We start from the raw sequence: 375 nt of genomic DNA, 5'->3' as shown, positions 1-375 counted from the left end.
CACACACACACACATACACACATACATACACACACACACACACACACACTGTTCAACATCCTCTATGGACCAAATACTGTCACCCTTGTTTATATTATTCTAATGAATTTTAAAAACTGAATAGTGTGATCAGGATATTCTATACAGGTTTTGTTGCTTCCTGGCCTTGGGAAGGAAATGGCCTGCTGCAGAAGGCCCACAGAACACAGGCCACATCCTCCACCAGCTCCCTTTACTGCAGTCATAGTGACCAGCAGGTTTCAGGAGCTGAGGAGCACTGAGGTGACCCAGAACTCCCCTCGTTCTTTGCCATCTTGAGTCCCACGAGTCAGCAAGGGGTCCGAGAGCAGAGTGGCAGCAAAGAGGACCAGAGAC

The sequence above is a fragment of the Mus caroli genome, chromosome 5, assembly GCF_900094665.2.
Source record: "Mus caroli chromosome 5, CAROLI_EIJ_v1.1, whole genome shotgun sequence".
NCBI classification, from domain to species: domain Eukaryota; kingdom Metazoa; phylum Chordata; class Mammalia; order Rodentia; family Muridae; genus Mus; species Mus caroli.
The sequence above is the reverse complement of the archived record's forward strand: the minus strand, read 5'-3'. Positions refer to the sequence as shown.